The sequence below is a fragment of the Cimex lectularius genome, unplaced genomic scaffold (assembly GCF_000648675.2).
Source record: "Cimex lectularius strain Harlan isolate CLEC.00 unplaced genomic scaffold, Clec_2.1 scaffold27, whole genome shotgun sequence".
Classification (NCBI taxonomy): domain Eukaryota; kingdom Metazoa; phylum Arthropoda; class Insecta; order Hemiptera; family Cimicidae; genus Cimex; species Cimex lectularius.
The window spans coordinates 1,338,768-1,356,532 of record NW_019392670.1 but is presented as its reverse complement, the minus strand read 5'-3'; the positions used below and the strand labels follow the sequence as shown (position 1 = coordinate 1,356,532).

The following is a 17,765-nucleotide window of genomic DNA, read 5'->3' as shown; positions in this document are numbered from 1 at the left end:
CGATATTCCTCCATCAACCTCAAGATTTAAGACTTGTGATAAATATACATTCACTAGAACAAATATATATATATGTGTAAAGATTATATTTTGTTTATGCCAAAAATTATATTGTACAAAGTAAATGTTCTTAAGTAAAATTGTATGCATAAAGAAAAATGATCAGGCATGTTGATTATGTAGGCTTAAAACGAACTGATTTTCTTTTCTCTTAGGAAAGAGCAAGCACAGCTGTAAACATAATAAATTTTTATGTGTTCAATTTGTCTCTGAACTTTTTTTGCATGAGCTCTATGTCCATATCGACGCATCCATGGTTGCCCGATGTTAGTTGCAAATTACACACTAGGCATTATATTCACTATTTTTAGTGGTCCGCTTGACCAATTAATAACATTCAATTAATTAAGGTTTTAAGTTGAGATAAAAAAGTCAGTGTCACGAGCGGGATTCGAACCCACGACCTTCGGCTTGATACGCCGCTACTCTGCCACTTGAGCTATTGTGACTTCGATCCCCTCGTAACACTGACGTTTTTATCTCAACTTAAAACCCCAATTAATTGAATGTTATTAATTGGTCAAGTGGACCACTAAAAATAGTGAATTAAATTGAAGTATACTTCACTAAAGCTCTACGTGGCCATTTCATTTGTCGCCGAGAATCCAATCCGATTACACGACATTTGAAAAATGGCAAAAAGGAGGGAAAATTCAAAAGGTGGGGTTGAGATGGGAAGTTAATGCCCGAGGGAATCGAAGTCACGATAGATCAAGTGGTAGAGTAGCGGCGTATCAAGCCGAAGGTCGTAGGTTCGAATCCCGCTCGTGACACTGACTTTTTTATCTCAGCTTAAAACCTTAATTAATTGAACTAGGGATTATGTTTATTTTTGTTCAAAAAAATAAATTAACTTATAAATATTTATATTTATTGAGGACAACACGCTATAGTCAAATAGAAGTTCGAGATAGCTGCTTGCTTTATTGAAAAATTGTTTTCTTTGTTTGTAGAATTTTGAACAAATCCATTATAAAATGTTCCATTGCCTAAACGACAATCACAGATATCACTCTCTGACCTGCTTATCTTTCTTAAGTATTGTTTGCAGACGGCATGGTTTGATCTAAGTCTACATGTTGTCTTATATAAGTCTTCGCTGACTTGTTGATTTTTAAACCACCTAATTTCCACTGCTAGCTGTAGTTTTTTGAAAAACGCTCTTTTTGACTATAAGTATATTGATTCCCATTTATGGATTTGATTCCTTTTAACATACATATATTAAATTACCATACTTAATTCTGTTTAATTAAGAAGAAAGTTTGAATTCTTACGTGTGGATGAGGCTTGTTTGGCTAAACATCCACTTTTTCATTATGGGCAATACCAGTGAGCTTTAACCCGTGTTATTTTACTTTCTTTTTTACTCTTCTTAAGGAGGTGAATGTTGGTTAGGATCTCAAAAGTTACATATTTATCAGGTTCCTTGAAATTACCTTTGTTTAGTTTTGTGAAAGAGATCTGACTGCCAGATATTACAAGAAAATTGTCCTTTATGTTCGAACCACCCATAATGCCTTTGATATGGGATAATTTTTTACCACAAAATTTACGTTAATGAATAAACAGTGAAATATAGAAATATTTCCATCTAAACTGAATAGTGGCTTAAGTTTTGTATATTTTAAGAAATAATAAAATAACCGCAAAAGGTACAAGGTTCCATAGCCTAATATAAAAAAAAAAAATTCTCTTTCACCCAACAAAGGAAGAAATCGGTAAATGTTTTCCTCGAACCACCAACCATCTTTCGGTTAAGCTTACGTTGGATCTTTTGACATCGTAGAAAAAAGGTAAAGAATTGAAATAACATGACCAATATTGGAATAAAAGAACTTTGGGATTTGGAAAAATAAGTTGAATTTATACTAATATGCTTCGAAGTTGCCTTGATTACATGAAAATCCATATCGCAAATAGCAATGACTTACGGACCGATTTTAACTCTATTTGGTAAACTTTGTGTTAAATTGTTGATTGTCTGAGCATTGGACCTTTGAAGTATCAAATGATTTCTGGCGGACGATGATGATCATGGCGCGCCAAATCCGCTATATTCAGTTAGTGACAGTTGACGGAAGGCTGTAATTTCTGTTCATCGTATTTCATTTATATCAAAATTTAAAAGTAAAAATTCTGTCACAGAGGAGTGCTTAATGTCTAGCTTTTACCCGTCGGGGGTCTCGGACGAGAAGTCAAACCACTTTACAATACTTTCTTCATGTTATTATCAACTAAAAACCAAGAGCTGTAGGAAGGATTCGAACCAAGAACCTTGGCATATGTGTCTTTTATAAATATACTATCCGTGTGAGAAATAAAGCTGCATACAATCCTGTTTCAACTTTTAAATTTTTTTATCGTATAAATTTAAGTTAATGGAGTTAATAATAGCGTGATATTTTTAGTGGTTTAAGTTTTGTATCTAGAAATGTAAAATTACCACCAAAAGGTACAACTGTTATTCCATAGCTTAAATATCTGAAAACTAAAAAAACACATTTTTGTTCGTCCAACAAAGGAAGAAATTGGTAAAAGTTAACCGCCCCCGGGTGGGCTCGAACCACCAACCTTTCGGTTAACAGCCGAACGCGCTAGCCAATTGCGCCACGGAGGCTGTTGGTGAACGGTAGTCTAAACAGGTAGACAACTGTTTTCGCCATAAATTTAGTCGCAGCTCTTCATCTGGGGAAATGCAAAAAAGCATTGAAAACAGCGTTAAAGTTCCTCTAAGAAGACACTCCCTCGAAAATTTTGAAATTAATTTTTGATGAAAAACAAACACTAAACCTTTCAAAAACTATCAAATTTAGAATTTGTAAAAAGACTAAATTTGTAACAACGTTGGACCAAATCACGGTAAAGAATGGCAAATTTCACAATTTTTTCATTTAATAAACCTTCTACGGAATACCCTTTTCTTTAATTACATCGAACCAAAATGCATTAATTTTTGGTTAAATGGGAAAAAAGTGATATTGGTATGAAAAAAGGAGCGCTAATCTATTAATTCAAGTTTTTTCTGAGCAAAATTTATTTTCCTACACGAACTTAATAAACAAAGCAAAAAAAGATTGAAAAATGAAACAAAACACACAAAAAGAGACAATATACATAGCGAATCACTATCAAAATAAACTAGAAAAACGAAGAAAAGACAAATGTCATTTAAAATGTGCCAAAACATTCACGGAAGAGCACAGATGCCGGAGATGACCAGATAATGAAAGACGATGGGCCTAACAGCACAGCGAAAATAGGATGACTTCTATTGCAATTCAATTAGCTCCCAATTAATCAATGATCGTTATTTAATAAATTAGTTAACAATTTGCGAACAAATCTAATGCAATTGAATTAATTCGAACATGAAGAAAACCGGCCTACACCAACATTATTTGACCATTTTATATGTATTCAAGCACGAGCAAAGATTTAATTGTTTTTAAAATAATTTTTCATTTCCTTTTTATAACACGGGGCGGTTGTTTTTTTACCGATTTCTTCCTTCATCAGACGAACGGAGTTTTTTAAAATAGATATTTGAGTTATTGGGCATGATTGCACCTTTGGGCGTCAATTTGATGTGCTCCTGATAGATCCAAAAACTAAGCTAGAGAGATTACAGCCTATTTGGTAATTGTGACGAAATGAAGAATGCGAAATGGATTTTAATGCAATCAAGGCAATTTCTAAGCAAATTAGTATAAATCCAATATATTTTTCCATACCCCCAAATGTTCTTTTTTATAATATTGGTCATGTCATTTCCACACATTATCGTTTTTGCCAAGGTATCAAAAGATCCAACCCACGGTATTTTTACAATTTTTATTTTAATATATTCGATTTTTATACACCTTCGTTTGATTTGTGGAGTTGGCAAGTGAGAATTTCTTCGTTTTGTTCTTTTATATACTATATTTTTCAATCCTTATGGAAATTCCATAATATTATTTTTAAAATGAGAAAACATTACCATGTTTTATTATATTTTTCAAAAATAAGTTTTTAATATTTCGTGCGGTTTTACCTCGCTCTCTCACTCACTCACTCTCTCTCTCTCTCTCTCTCTCTCTCTCAATCTCTCTCTCTCTCTTGCGCACTTACTCTGATTCTCTCTCACACAATTACTAACTATTAATTTCTTTCTTTCTCTTTAACTGGCTCCTCTCTCTCTCTCTCTCTATTTCTTACTCTTTCTCTCTCTATATATATTTCTTACTCTCTCTTTCTCTCTTACTCTAGCAATTACTCTTATGTTCTCCTCCTTCTTTTTATCTAGATTTTCTCTCTCCCTTTAACTAGTCCCTCTCTCTCTCTCTCTCTCTCTCTCTCTCTCTCTCTCTCTCTCTCTCTCTCATTCTTTTTCTCTCCCACTCAACACTAAGTATGAATTACTTTATGTCCCTTTAACTGACTCTTCTCTCTTTCTCTTTCTCTCTCACTCACTCTCTGTCCCCCTCTCTCTTTCTTTCTCACTCTAATCTAAGCTCTTTTTTTCTTTCTTCAGTCTTTCTTTCTAATTCACTAACGCTTACTATCTCTTCCCTCATTCTTAATATCTCTTTCATTCTCATTCACTCTATTCTTCATCACCTAATATCTTTTTAATCAAGATATCTGCCTATGTCTAAGCATACGCTTAGTACACCGTTTAAATAAATCAACGGTCTGATAAATAAATACATATGCTAAACAGTGATAGATACTTATATTATTTTTGCCAACTACTTTAATTACTATACATAATAAAATTGACAACTGGATTGAGTGTATAACTTTAGCTGTTAATGGAGGTATTAAATAAATATTTGCCTTTTTATCAACGGAAAAGAAATATATGGGAACCGGGCCTCATCTCTTCGCTGCCCCGTCAGAAGGGAACGGGGTAAATCTTTAACCCTCTGGAAAGAGGAGGAAAAAAATTGCCTCGGAGAAAAATTTATTTTGATTGGGAATCGTGGTGCAAAAACTCGTGGTGGAAACTCTCGATTGTGACGTAGTCCGAAATAACGAGGAGGACGTGCTCAGTTTCCCACATCCGAGGGAAAATGGGCAGCGCCTCGCCCGTTGCCTAGAAACCTGCGGTGGTTTAAAAAAAAAATATATGTTTTTTGTAAAAAGTATTTTAAAGTGAGCCTCAAGTAAGAAAGTAACGTCGGTCGAGATACTTCTTTGTTTTACCATTAAAACGTATAACATAGGGTGCGTTATAGTTTTATTTACAGCTCACGGGATACCCTCAAATTTCACATATATCAGTTTTACTGCCGAGGATTCAACCCCACTACCATAAATCACCATGGGGGCACGTTAGAGAGAAAGAGTAAATCGAGTCGTGCGGGGGCGAAGGGGGGAGGAAAAAAACCTTTCCATCACTAAATTAAAACAAAATGTGAAAACGGATACAAAAATAAACAATATTATAGCATACGACGTGATGCTATAAGATAATACAATATACTTGGAAGCTGACGTGGTTCTCTTTGTTAAAAGAATCACGAATTTTGGCCAAATGAAGCAGTACGTCATATTCCAGTAGTCTCTCGGCCGGAGAGACCATGTAAAATGATTAAAATGTAAAAGGAAACTGTTTTCTTTTTAAAGGCAAAGAATAACAATAAATAAGCAGTCAAAAGAGAGAGAGAGAGAGAGAGAAAAGAAGAGGGAGCGTAGGAGAGAGAGAGAGAGAGAGAGAGAGAGAGAGAGAGAGATAGAGTGAGAAAGGGAAAGAAAGAGCTAAAAGCCAGTTAAAAAGACATGAAAAATGATAGTAAATGAATGATGAATGATTAAGAGAGAATATATCAGAGTAAAGTAGGACAAACAGAGAGAAAAAGAGAGTGAGAAAGAGAAAGAAAGAGAGAGAGAGTGAGAGAGAGAAGAATCAGTTAAAAGAAATAAAAAAACGATAGTAAATGAATGATGAATGATTAAAAAAGAATAGGCCGGAGTAAAGTAGGAGAAAGGGAGAGAAAAAGAGACTGAAAGAGAGAGAGTGAAAGAACGGGAGAGAGAAAGAGGGCGAGAAGAGAAGGACCAGTTAAAGAGAAATAAAGAAATTCATAGTTAGTGATTGAGTGAGAGAGATTAAGAGTAAGTAAGCAATCAAGACAGGGAAAAAAGGTGTAGAGATGGGGAGAGAGAGAGAGTGAGAGAATGGAAGCGAGCGAGTGAGCGGGAGAAAAAGGCATTGATTGATTATCCTATTATTTATACATTACAATTAATTAACGTTTTTTGTTGAGATGAAAAAAAGCTAATGGCACGAGCGGGATTCGAATTTTTTCATCTCAACTAAAAACCTTAATTAATTGTAATGTATTAATTGGTCAAGCGAACCACGAAATTAGTGAATTTATTTATACAATTACTCAAAATTTGTTTCTAGGGGGGGAGATAGAGAGAGGGAGAGGGAGAGAGAAAGAGAGAGAGAAAGAGAGTGTGTGAGAGAGAGAGAGAGAGAGAGAGTGAGAGAGTGAGAGAGTGAGAGAGAGATCATTTTACATTATGTTGATCGGCCAATTGCTTACTCTTTTGAGAAAATTATTGATTAGCCTTCAGATATCAAGGCTAAAATCGCACAAAAAAAAAATATACATAATTATATAATAATCTTTTAACAAGTGAATTAGTGAACGAAATGATCAAGAAGTACTTGGTAGAGAGAAAAAATTGTTCAATTTAAATTAAAACAAAAAACAACATAAAATAACTTAAGATTTATGTAAATATAAAGTAAATCTTATATGTAGATTAATAGGCACAGTTCTCGATATGTCCTACACAATAGAGGCGGGACATACCTTGGCTCCACACAGAAATTGTGTAGGCATGCCGCCGGATTTAAGAAAGGTTCTCGAGCGCAGAAGTCGTTTTCTGGGTCTCCTGTTCCGGTTTTTAGAAGACGTGGGAGTATTTTACTGTATACAGGGTGAATTGCTACTCGTGCTACAAACTTCTCCAGTAGATTCTTCACCCTAAAATGAACAAAAAAGTTCATATTGTCCATGGNTATATATATGCACATAGTTAGTAAAGCTAAGAAAATAAATTTCTTCCCCGGTTAAATGTCAATATGAAAAAAGTTTTCTACACCTACCTATGCTGATTTATAATCGATATAATTTGTTCATCCGAATGTCAAACCTTAAAGGTTAACGTGGAATTTGCAAAATTATTGAAAAATATATTATAAAAAAGTGTGCAAGAACGAAACGAAAAACTTCTCACTTGGCAAGTCCACAAATCAAACGAAAGTGTATGAAAATCTAAGATATTAAAATAAAAATGGTAAAAATACTGTTTCTCAAGTTGGAACTTTTGATACCTTGGCAAAAACCATAAAGCGTGGAACTGACAGGAATAAAAGACCTTTGGGGATATGGAAAAAATAACAGAATTTATACTAATATGGTTAGAAATTGCCATGATTACATAAAAAAGATAGGTCCGATTGCCAGATCTTACCAGAAAATTGTCTGTTTTGTTCGAACCAAACTTTAATGTAAGATACAGTTCTGCAGAGTAAATATCAGCCTCCGTTTTTTCCATTTGGTAATTTAGGTACATTACGCATTCATATTCATTTTGGGGATCATAAATAGCACAACCAGACTCTTTCTCCGGTTCCGAACCATCAGTAAACAGCAAGTGGTAAACTTGCCAATTTTCTATATATTCAGGCTTGAAAAGTTAGCTTACCATCAAAATGTTTGTCTCTGGACTTAATACGCCATGAGGTTACAAAAAATGGAATGCATTTTTTTAAATGTTAATTTACTAATATTGTTAAAATAGCTGGATCGTAAAATAAAATAATTATTAACATAAAAAGCCGTGGGGTATGCCGGGATTCGAAGCCATAATCTATCAAGAAATAATAAAATAACCGCAAAAGGTACAACTGTAGTTCCATAGCTTAAATATCTAAAAATAAAAAACAAATTCTCTTTCATCCAACAGAGGAAGAAATCGGTAGAAGTTAACCTCGAACCACGAACCACCTTCAGTTAAGCTTAGTTGAATTATTTTGAAAGTTGAATCTTTTCATATCCTAGCAAAAAAGGTAAAAAGTGGAAATAACCTTACCAATATTGGAATAGATGACATTGTATTGGGGTATTATTGTATGTAATGTAATTACATTGGGGATATGGAAAAATAAGTTGAATTTATACTAATATGCTTCGAAGTTGCCTTGATTACATGAAAATCCATATCGCAAATAGCAATGACTTACGGACCGATTTTAACTCTATTTGGTAAACTTTGTGTTAAATTGTTGATTGTCTGAGCATTGGACCTTTGAAGTATCAAATGATTTCTGGCGGACGATGATGATCATGGCGCGCCAAATCCGCTATATTCAGTTAGTGACAGTTGACGGAAGGCTGTAATTTCTGTTCATCGTATTTCATTTATATCAAAATTTAAAAGTAAAAATTCTGTCACAGAGGAGTGCTTAATGTCTAGCTTTTACCCGTCGGGGGTCTCGGACGAGAAGTCAAACCACTTTACAATACTTTCTTCATGTTATTATCAACTAAAAACCAAGAGCTGTAGGAAGGATTCGAACCAAGAACCTTGGCAAAGAATTGTCATGTATAAATATAATATCAGTGTGAGAAAGAAGGCCACATAGAATTTTAATTTTTTTAACACGTAAATTTAAGTTAATGGAGTTAATAATAGCGTGATATTTTTAGTGGTTTAAGTTTTGTATCTAGAAATGTAAAATTACCACCAAAAGGTACAACTGTTATTCCATAGCTTAAATATCTGAAAACTAAAAAAACACATTTTTGTTCGTCCAACAAAGGAAGAAATCGGTAAAAGTTAACCGCCCCCGGGTGGGCTCGAACCACCAACCTTTCGGTTAACAGCCGAACGCGCTAGCCAATTGCGCCACGGAGGCTGTTGGTGAACGATAGTCTAAACAGGTAGACAACTGTTTTCGCCATAAATTTAGTCGCAGCTCTTCATCTGGGGAAATGCAAAAAAGCATTGAAAACAGCGTTAAAGTTCCTCTAAGAAGACACTCCCTCGAAAATTTTGAAATTAATTTTTGATGAAAAACAAACACTAAACCTTTCAAAAACTATCAAATTTAGAATTTGTAAAAAGACTAAATTTGTAACAACGTTGGACCAAATCACGGTAAAGAATGGCAAATTTCACAATTTTTTCATTTAATAAACCTTCTACGGAATACCCTTTTATTTAATTACATCGAACCAAAATGCATTAATTTTATTCTAAATTGGAAAAGGGGGGCGCTAATCTAGTAATTCAATTTTTTGTCTTGGGCAAAATTTATTTCCCTATTTGAACTTAATAAACAAAACAGAAAAAATTAAAGAAAAACGGAACAAGACATAAAAAGATACGATAAACATAGCTAAAAGCCAAAGCAGAAAAATTCGGTAAAATATCCACTCTAAACTCAGACAAAAAAAGTACAGAACTTGTAAAGCCCAAGTTTAATTTAGAAAATGCAAAACAAAGACAAATTCAGCATAAAGATTCTTTGGTTATTCACTCTGTGTATTGTCTGTTTTTTTACGTTTTATTTCATTTTTACGATGAATTTTTCTTTTGTTTGTGCTTTGTGCTTTTATTAGATTAAAGTTGGATTTTACTACTTCTGTATTGTTGTTCTTTTTTTCTTTTTTTTTTTAGTTTAGTGTAGATATATTGTCCAACCTTTCTGCTTTGGCTGTTCCCTATATGTATTATCTCTTTTTTTAGGTTTTATTTGATTTTTACGTTGAATTTTCCTTTTTTTGTGCTTTGTGCTTATGTTAGGTTAAAGTTGGATTTTACTATTTCTGTATTGTTGTTCTTTTTTCTTTTTTTGAATTTAGTGTAGATATTTTTTCCAATATCTCTGCTTTGGCTGTTCCCTATGTGTATTGTCTCTTTTTTATGTTTTATTTGATTTTTACGTTGAATTTTCCTTTTTTTGTGCTTTGTGATTTTGTTAGGTTAAAGTTGGATTTTACTATTTCTGTATTGTTGTTCTTTTTTCTTTTTTTGAATTTAGTGTAGATATTTTGTCCAATATTTCTGCTTTGACTTTCGCTATGTGTATTGTCTGTTTTTTATGTGTTTTGTTTCGTTTTTCTTTTGTTTGTTTTTTTTGCTTTCTTTATTAAGTTAAAGTAGGAAAATAAATTTTTCCCAGGACAAAAAGTTTGTGTTTTTGGATTTCCCCATAAGTGAACAGATCAAGGAGCGCAACCTATGAGTAGGTTAGATGGTTCATACGAACTTTTTCGTTACATTTGAGGTTTAAAAGCGCCTGACAAACTTTGTCGTACGTGTAGTGAATCATCCTATATACAGTGTGAATGTCGTAAATTAGCTATTTTTTTAATATTTAGGGGTCATTTTTTTTTTTAATTTGTCGTTCTAGTGAGTGAGAATTTTGTGATTTTTCACATTTTCAAGATAAAAGTTAGTGTAATACAATTTCCAGTGTTTTTCTTAAGGTGGAATAGATTATTTTTAAATCAGGTGAAAACAAATCGCGGATAATAGTCCTGCAACGATTCGTCGAAGGGATTCCTTTAACGGCCATTGCTTAAAATTCCGCACAGGTTGTAAATAAAAACGGGTGGCGTTTCACGTCTCGAGGGCCGTTTTCGGCTGGAGCTAATGTGAAAATTGACAACCGACTCGGTCCCAAATTATAAATAAGAATTAGCGAGGACCGGCCAAAGGAGAGGGCGCTAAACGTCAACAAAGAGCTTTTAAAAAAGGGGAAAAACGAATAGGAACTCTGACATCGGGGGCCGAGACCCGCAATATTATATATATTTTATGGCCCCGGTCCGACTCTGGAATCGAGATCGGGTAAATCCGAGCTGAAGAAATCCAAGGATCGAATGAAACCTCTAACGCTACCAGAACATAATAAATATTAATCCTGTCCATTTCCACAGAAAGGAGTCTAATCAATTTCGAGCTGGTTTACTTAGGTAAATTAGATTATTTGGGTGTCTATTATTTGGGGCTGTAGGTTGTCAACATACATTTTACTGGCTGTGTCTAAGTTGCAACTTAATTAGAATGTTGACTCATTCAATTACGCCAAATAAAAATAAAATAAATAAACTTTTCTTGCTTGGTTTATAATTCAATTCAATAAGTTAAATGTAAATATCTGTGTTTGGTAAGTTGATTTAATGCCTGGTTTTGAGTTTATCATGGTACAAAATATAGATGACGAGACTGAATGAACAAAAACGTACTCAACTGTAGTCTTCTAAATAGAGTCGCAGAGGAAGAAGCATCAGCCAATGCTAATCTATGGACATCTTTGAATGTGGAAATGGAGAATCAAGATGAATGCCAGATCGTTTATAGTCGTCCTCATTTACCGACGGAGCTATGTGATCTCACCCATAACACTAACCAGGTTAGTTCTTGCAAGTGGAGCTTCAGGGGAAGAAGCATTAGACAAAGCCCAATCATCTATGGACGCTTCAGGCCAATGGACGAGGAAATGGAGAATCAAGATTAATGCCAGAAAATCGTCTGTAGTTGTCTTCACTTACCGACGGAACTACGAGAACTCACCTTTAACTTTAGTCGGTTCTCAAGCTACGGTTAGCAAAAGACTCGTCAAATATTTAGGGTTATCTCTTGACTCAAGATTGACGTGGAAAATACCTCTAAAACCGGCTTAGAGTTACGCAACCGGGCGTGCCAACTACACTTAATATTCAAATGTCTGCACCTTACTTTGTTGTTGCCTGTAAAACGCTAATCCGTCCGATCTGGATATATGGATGCGAAATATGGTGTCCGCATGCTACTCAGAAGTCAATAGAGTACAAGTTACGCAAAAATCGTCGCGTGATGAATAACTGCATCGCCATGGAACGGGAAGAGATATCGTATTCCAAGGGGTCGCGTTCGATCCATGTTTGCCCATCTTAGCCAAGAACCCGGCTCATAACAGAGGGTTGTTCTCTCCGAAGTTCGGGTGGCAGACTCCCAGCTCACAGCAAAGGCTGGTGAAGGGACTAGTTCTGAACGCGCCTGAGACCACTTGAAGGCCGTGATAATAGAGCCTATCAAGCTTTTCCGGCGTAAGGAATAACGCCATACATAAACAGTCTCGAGCATAGCAGTATTTCCAATCCTTTTAATAGCGTCTCCTTGGGGCGTTGGTGGCCGCAACGGTTTAGTCGTTGACGCGGCTCTCATCACGGTAAGGTAAAGGTCCCGGGTTCGAATCTAGAGAAAAAATGCTTCTACCTCTCCATACCCTTGAAGTGACCAATATATTTGATCAGACGTAGTATTCCTGCATCGGACTTCGGCGGTTTCGATGTGTGACTGTCATATACATTTTTCAAATGTCATGCTAAGGAAACGTACCTTCTGTATGAATCACACCGGTGCGCCACTGTGGCAGAGTAGAGGGGGTACACACCTTATCTAATCTACAAAAGTTTTTGACGAAGAGAATGTGAATCTGGCTTCTTCAGCGCTTACAGTCTTTCGTCGACTGGATTACCCCACAACCTCTGTTATATTTCTACGCGAGAGGTAGAAGGGAAGGTCGTCGACACACACTTTATCTGTGGATATTGGATGAATTCTCTAACTAGTTTTGATGTGATATTTTACATTCTAATGTTTTAATATCTGCTTCGTTATCCGATTTTAGAAGGATTTTTTCGACCAACATATTCAACAGTTCTCAGATGCATTGAAACGCTTGTATGTGCTAAGTTACGACGTCTCTCCCTTGTATCGTTGAGTGTTGGTTATTTGTGAGAAAAGCTTGAATTTGGTCATGATCTTGAAGGACGACCAGAGAGCTTTCCGTCTTCACATAGAAATTTCCGAAACTGGACCGAGAGTTTAAATCACGTTACTTTCTCCTAAACTGTCATCACCCTTCACATCGCAAAATTTTCCAGTCTAAGCAGTTTTCCCTTTGCGATGACGAAAAACCATCAAATGACGAAAATGAGAAATAATATCAAATATTCGTTTATTTACAATTTAAACAAGTTACGTTATCCGACTATCCTACAGACTTTTCAGGTTCACTAAACGAAATCTTGATCGCCACCTTTGAATTTCCTTACATTTCCTAAATCTCTTGTTGACGTTTGGTCAATTAATAGCCACTCTGTACATTTTTATCGTCCACACTTGTCAGCATATTTTTGTTTCGAATAAACGTACTCGTTTCTGTATTCCCACATAAACAGTGATCTGCTCTTCCTTGTATCCCTGTAATTTAATGCTTAAGAGACAGGCAGGTATTTATTTTAAAACAATATANAGAGAGAGAGAGAGAGAGAGAGAGAGAGAGAGAGAGAGAGAGGTCATCTTAACCCTACCCCCATAATTGGCCATAAAGCCAAAGCTCGCGTGTCATATTTAATTAAAGAGTGTCATTCTTTGGTTCTATATTAGGAGCTAGTCGGAATGCTTCCTGATTTGAGAATTGTACATTTGTACGTAAGAAAGTATTTGGGTCCCATGTTCCGACTTTTGGAGGAAACGGTTGTTTTATTGTACTAGTACTCGATATATAGCTCTTTTTGGATTTCCCTTTGTGTGTAAGAAGATTTAACTTTTTAGCGCGAATGTGTAATGTCAAATAGGTTAGGTACAAAATCGTGTGAAGGGTGATGGAAGAATATCACGTACTCCAACGCGTTATTCATTGGTTCCATATAGAGAGCTTGTAGGAATGCCCGATAGGAGAATTGTGCTAAAGCATGGAAGAAAGTATTTCGATCCCCTGCTTGCCCTTAATTGAAGGTTGTCATTCCTTGGCTCCTTATCAAAAGAGAGTAAGAATGCCGTCGATATGAGAACTATGCTAAAATACGTCAGTGAATCTTTGGTTTTATTCCGATTTATGGACGAAACTGGGGTAGTTCTGTATAAGTTTTTTATTGCAGGCAATCTTATTATTGTACATATATTAATTTTAGTAATAGTTGATTTAACTATTTCATGAGAATGTATTTGTATGCGCGAATATGTGTGTAACTTCGATGGCGGAATTTCAAGTACTCTATCGAATAGGCTAGGTATTGTGTAGATGTTTATATTGGTGAAGGGTGAAGGAGGAATATCGAATTCTGCATTTGATTAGGGCAGAAATGGTCTTGTTGTCGATAACCCCTTTAGCCTAACTCGTTAGTTCAGATAAGACCAAGGTCTGACTCAGGACCACCAAAACACCGAAGTGGCTGATTCTCGCGGCTTGCCAGAAGTCATATGCTCGGCTCTGAACAAATGTGTGCATATATAAGCATAAAATGTCTTGTATGTAGATCCCAAGTTAGTCTTTTGTCGATGTACATCTCAAGATACCGGACGTGGTTAACTAGGGTCCCTGGGCATTGGGGAAAGAGTGTTGGCCAAAAACTGAAACATTATTAATTATCTAGGGTAAGAACTCTATTGTGGCCTAGCACCTCACATCAAAAAGGACACATCAAAAAATTTATCCTAAATGATTCCAAAACCACGTCGAGAAACCACACAGGCATGAGGCACGCGAAGAGATTCATAGAAGGGCCATCCGCAAGACTTACAACGGAAATATTGGAGGTTAACCGCAGCAGAACGAGGATTCTTGTTGGACTCCTGACAGGCCGCTGCAGCCTATAAAGGCGCAAGCACCGGATAGGAGTACAGACAGAAGAAAACACTGTGCAGATACTGCAAGAGGAGACGGCAGAACACGTTTATGGTTCTGTGAGGGTGTATGTAGGTTCATGGATATAGGTAGTAGGTCTTCTTGAAACTAGGAGAGGAAAAGCCGCAAGCAAGATCCTACAATAAGGAGCCGCTAGCAAGCTTAGGCATTACCAATCTGAAGCTAGCCAGTGATTAGACAGTACCCAGAAACGGATGTTCGCTGGCTGGCTTGAAAGAACCGGTCAGTTAGGTAAGATCGCAGGATAGGGAAGAAAGGGTAGGGAAGGATGCTCTTGCCACAGCAAACCCGGATGAGGTTTAAGGATTCCAATTTAAGCACATTGACAATAAAATATGTTTGAATTAATTAAGGTAGTATAAACGGCATTGCAGTAATTTTTGATCCAAAAGCCACGAAAGCCACGATGCAATAATTACTGACAGTGTTCTACACATAACCAACATTAGTTTGATCGACCCAATTTTTAAAACAAAATATCGAATTACGTTTTTTACGGTAATTTATGCAGGCAGTTTACACTTCGTTATAATTATAAACCATCACCCACAGTAGGAATGTTTATAAAACGGGTAAGGTTTAATCTTAAACTACTGGCCTTTCTAGAAAATTTTCATGTCGCTTGGCAAAATCGATGCCTCCGCCTGATCGTAAATAGCAGGCCATATTGGATCGAAGGTTTTTCGGTTGTTAAATAGGGAGTAATTTAGTTTATTGGGGGAGGAAACCCTTCTCTCCGAGGGAACAGCCTTTAACTCACTTTACTTTATCCCTTTCACTCCTCCTCAAAAGGAACGCAGTTCCGCCCGCTCCCTACCACACCTCAAACGGTTTCGGATCCCGCAACCGGAACGAAATCTAATCCGCTGCACCGTTAATCCAGAGTCGCGGCGTCGTTTATTGTGAGCAGAACGAGGTTTACCATTTGAGATGGATTATAAAATAAATGCATGCGAAAATATGCGATCGGATCGGTTCGATGCCAATATGTTGAGTGGCTAAAAAAGTTCTTCCATCTCATGCTCAGTCAAAAAATTCCATAATTTTTTTTTAAACCTGTACATACATCACCCTGTCTGTCATATATTTCAGTGCTGATATTTTATGTCCGTGTGGGTGGTTTGAGTCGGCTTGCATGATGTAAGTTGCTGTCCGTGTTTTGCATATGTCCAATCGTAGTTTTTCGTCTTTGTGATTGTTAAGTCTAGGAAGTTCATACTGTTATTTGTTTTCATTTTTCACGAATTGTGCAAGCTGATGGCCTAACTCCGTGATCTTATGTCGATGAACCGGATGTGGTTGATCGGTAGCGAGCGAAGGGACTCGTGCAGCAGGCAGCTGTCGAGAGTGCAAGAGTTGATGCTTCGAGTGATCTTCTTGATGTAGCTCTTGCTGACGGCTTGCTTCATTAATGATAGTTAAGACCTCGTCGACGAGCCTGAAATAGGCATGTTGAGATCTTACTTACGAAGCTGCTGCAAGCTCATTGGTTGCAGCGAGGAAGTCGAGACCATTGTTGAAGCAGTGGTGACAGGTGGTCTTCACAGTATGTTCTTGTAACGAGTTCAGGTCTGACATTATGTTGTTGTTGATGACTACTGTGAGTATGTCGTCTAAGTATATGTGCGTGATATGTTACGTCATAATTTCGGGGATGTAGTTCTCTTTAAAATTTTGTAAAAATATTTCTGCGCGTATGACTGAAGTTCGATTACCTTTTAAAGATTAGTCTTTTGGTATGTATGTTTGTCCATTGCTTTAAAGTAATTTTGCTGTGTCAAAGTTTGTATTATGTTTGTGAATTGTGCATTTGCTTTGCTGCAAGTGTCTTTTCTATCATGCTCAACATTTTTTTACTGGAATTGAAGGATGTTGTTATGTCAAATGATTTTAGTTTAATGCTAGTTTGATTTTGTTAATTAGGTCCGTTGAGTTTTAAAAATAGTGTGTGTCGTCAACGATCTCTGTTCGTACAACGATGGAAGAAATCGGTAAAAAAAAAAACGCCCCCGAGTGGGCTCGAACCACCAACCTTTCGGTTAACAGCCGAACGCGCTAGCCAATTGCGCCACGGAGGCTGTTGGTGAACAACAGTCTAAACAATCAAAATATCCTAGAAAAACAAAGAAAAGACAAATGCAAAACTCGTCATGTTTTAAAACGTGTCGATACATCCTGGGAACAGCACAGATCCCGCTGACCAAATAAGTAAAGACGATGGGCCTAGCAGCCTAACGATAAGATGACCTCGATGCTTAGCTACGAACAAATCTATTGCAACTTCACACCAATTTAATCCTCGAGGATGTAATTTAAGAACCCGATCACGGAACTCGGAATACATATAAGAAGTATATATTCTAGGAGACCCACTTTTTCATCCTGGGCAAAATCCCAAGGAGGTCGCCGTTAGGTGGACCTAAAGATGAGGGGTGTGCTAGTTCACCGTGAAGTGTCAGCTCCGCCTGAACCTTGGTTCAACCATCCCTGCTGTCAAATTAACACGTAAAACAGTAGGGCCAGATGCCGGGAGCCTGGGGCTCTGTAAGTCACGTCACGGAAAAAGGAACATCGATATGGAAGCTCCATTTCTCAACGAGTATCACCTAAGAGAGTGAAATAGTGGTGACGCTGGAGCCACACGTCCTGCGTTTCCAGCTTAGAAAAGAAGGAAATAAATTGCTCTGAAAAATATTATAAAACTGGGTCCTTATATTACAAGGGATCGCTCTGTCGGGGGCTTATATGACGAAATACTATCTGATCCAATAAAATACTGGAAGGATTTCAGGCCACATGTCATACCTTATCATGGTGGATCAATAAAAATGACCATTTGAAAAGAAAATTTAAAATATATTTTTTATGTGAGTAATAACATTTTCAAAAATCAAAATATTTTCTATTGTATTCCGTGGTTAAGTGCTATTTATTAGGCTTTGGGGTTCAAATTGAAAACAATCAATGGACTTCATTTTGCACATCCTTTAAAGCA

At 36.4% G+C, this 17,765-nt stretch overlaps 3 non-coding genes across 3 annotated transcripts; all 3 read right to left on the bottom strand.

Moving 5' to 3' along the window:
• Window positions 1-2,606: 2,606 nt before the first annotated feature.
• Trnan-guu lies at window positions 2,607-2,680 on the bottom strand. The gene has a single exon. It is a non-coding gene; the product is annotated as a tRNA-Asn (tRNA).
• A 6,229-nt stretch (window positions 2,681-8,909) lies between these two features.
• Window positions 8,910-8,983, bottom strand: Trnan-guu. Its single transcript has one exon. It is a non-coding gene; the product is annotated as a tRNA-Asn (tRNA).
• A 7,791-nt stretch (window positions 8,984-16,774) lies between these two features.
• On the bottom strand, window positions 16,775-16,848 carry Trnan-guu. The gene has a single exon. It is a non-coding gene; the product is annotated as a tRNA-Asn (tRNA).
• Between the last annotated feature and the right edge of the window lie 917 nt (window positions 16,849-17,765).